Here is a 2,785-nt window from a genome sequence, read left to right as displayed (position 1 = left end):
ACCTATCCATCTACTCATTCATTCAGCAATCCATCCTTGCATCCATCTATCTACCTGCCTACCTATATATCTAGCAAGTGATACGTCTAAACGTATCTTCTGGACTGCCAGAAGAACAAATAAATCTGTCTTGGAAGAAGTACAGCCAGAATGCTCCTTAGAAGCAAAGATGGCGAGACTTTGTCTCATGTACTTTGGACCTGCTATCAGGTGGGACCAGTCCCTGGAGAAAGACATCATGCTTGGTAAATTAGAGGGTCAGCGAAAAAGAGGAAGACACTTAACAAGGTGGATTGACATAATGGCTGCAACACTGGGCTGACACATAACGATTCTGAGGATGGCATAGGACTGGGCAGTGTGTCATTCTATTGTACGTAGGCTTACTATCAGTGGGAACCTACTTGATGGCACCTAACAACGACAACAACGTTAAATCAAGGATGCCTTTTGGGAAATGCAAATCTACAGAAAAACAAATTCAACAAACAGTACTTTTCTACGTGATTTAAGTCCGTCCTCAATCCCACGCTCATTTGTTCGGTGGTTTTTAGCATCCATCCCAGCACACGCAGCAAAACATTGACCATTTACAGGCTTTCGTGAGCACTTTAGCTGGATAGAGTCGAGCTTCACAACAACCTGTATGCAGAGAAGGGAAGGAGGGACACAGGGGCTAGGGAGAAAGTGGCGAACAGAGAGAAAGAGTCATAGAAGGGTGACAAGGGACATGCAAGGAAGACAAGCAGTTATCTGGCCCCGTTTTATTAAATCACTTTACATGTGAGGAACCTGACGCTTAAACGTGATAAACAACTTGATCCATGTCACACAACCAGTTTGGTGCACAGCTTTAACCTGAACCCATATTGCTGAATCCTGATCCTATTCTTTCCACTTCATTAACTTTGGCATAACACGTTACACAGTCACTAACCTTACTACCAACAAAGAGGTATCATAGCTTGGTGGTTTCGTGCAGGCTCCAGCCATTTCTCAAGTTCAAATGCCGTCTCTACCACCGATCACCATCACTGCCTGGTCCACTGTGCCTCGGATTCCTCATCTCTGAAATGGGAGACTAGTAATCCTCACAGAAGGTAGTGCTCAGAAAATGCTTTGAGCACTTCCTGGCAATATTCAAATGAATATTCAACAAATGTTGCCGATTGTTATTACTATTCACAGCTAATCATCATATTTTAGATGTTTCACATCCAAGGTCTAGTTATCAACTGTCAGAAGCTACTAGAACCTTATATAAAATATGCCCTTTCCCTTTCCTCTCCCATAAAGCTGAAGGAGGGCTAAGAGTTCTAAACAGAGGAAAAACGAATCATATACTTATCACATAGACTGTATGATATATCCCTAGTCACCATGTGGTGAATGAAGAGTGAAAGAATTAGGCATGGGCGTAGAAAATAGAAAACATCCAAGTGACTTGCGTTCCAAGGCTCAGAACTGAATAAATCACGATTCAGACATAGGGGTGTATTTTGCCAGGTCGGATGCTTTCTTGCTGATTCATTACCGTGATACAGCTGATAGAGACAAGGGGATGTTTACTGAGAACTAAAGCCCTTCTCTTAACTACTCATTGACTTTTATATTGATTGATTTAATAGCTTTCATCTATAATCTCAAAAATAGTTCACTTTTTTGATAACAGTGAAATACTATTAATACTTTCGTGATGACGTATACGGAATGCTTTATACAAGTTAGAAAACAAAAGAAAATGAAGACATTTTCCAATGTTTCTCCATTTGTTTTCTGTCTTTTGTCTTCATAAGTTTGATTAGATTTAAAATTAAAATTTAACATTAGTAGTTGCATTTAATACACCAGTACATTCTGAGGACACGTTACTGCAGCACAGTTGAATTTTGTATTCTATTTGGGTCAGCTATGTAAATCAACATTAATGAGCTTTATTAAATCATCTTACTAAAAGCTTCACTGTCTTAACTGTTTACTTAATTCTACATCCAACAAAAAACAGCTGTCACCTTCTGACAAATCTTATTCTGCATGAGAGTTTTCCTCTTACAAGGGGAAAGCTGATATAAATTGTAACCCAATGGAAATGTCATATTTAGAGTCTTTTTATAGGGTCGCTATGAGTTGAAATGGACTTGATGGCAACAGGTTTGGGTTTTTTTTGTTTGTTTGTTTAAATGATAACTCTTATAAAATGCAAGACTTAAAGATCTCAGCTCAATGTTAAGAAATAACATTAGTGAAGAGAAGAAGTTCAAGCCGAACACTGAGTTCCTGTCATTTACTTTATATGCAGAACACTATTCTGTGGCAATTACTGAGTTATGTCACAGACAACTACACTGACCTAGTGTTACTGAACCAGGGAAGGTGAGTCCTTGTCCTGCACGCCCAGACTTGCCAATTAGCTGGACGCTGGTCTTTGAGAAAGAGCAAGTAATTTTTATTGCAATTCGCAGAGCAAGGAGCCGGGAGGAAGTTCCTCAGATCCGGCTCCCCGAGCTACGGGGAAGCAGGGCTTACATGTGATTTGGACAGCGAGATGGCGGCCATGCAGGCATACTGGGGAGGGAAAGTTCTAGAAGGAGGCCAGGAAATAGGAGGCGATGTAGTTCTTGTCAGACCTCTTGCTTCGGAATAGGGTCCGCGTGCTGATTTTCCTTCAGATTCATTCCACCTGTTGCTATATACGCTGTTGAAGTCAGTTAATGGTCACAGCTGGCCTTTCTGCGCAGGCAGGGCAGGCCAAATCTGGCTTGGGCTAGTTTAAGGACTAACGGAA

The sequence above is a fragment of the Trichechus manatus genome, unplaced genomic scaffold (genome assembly GCF_000243295.1).
Source record: "Trichechus manatus latirostris isolate Lorelei unplaced genomic scaffold, TriManLat1.0 scaffold00153, whole genome shotgun sequence".
Lineage (NCBI taxonomy): Eukaryota > Metazoa > Chordata > Mammalia > Sirenia > Trichechidae > Trichechus > Trichechus manatus.
The sequence above is the reverse complement of the archived record's forward strand: the minus strand, read 5'-3'. Positions refer to the sequence as shown.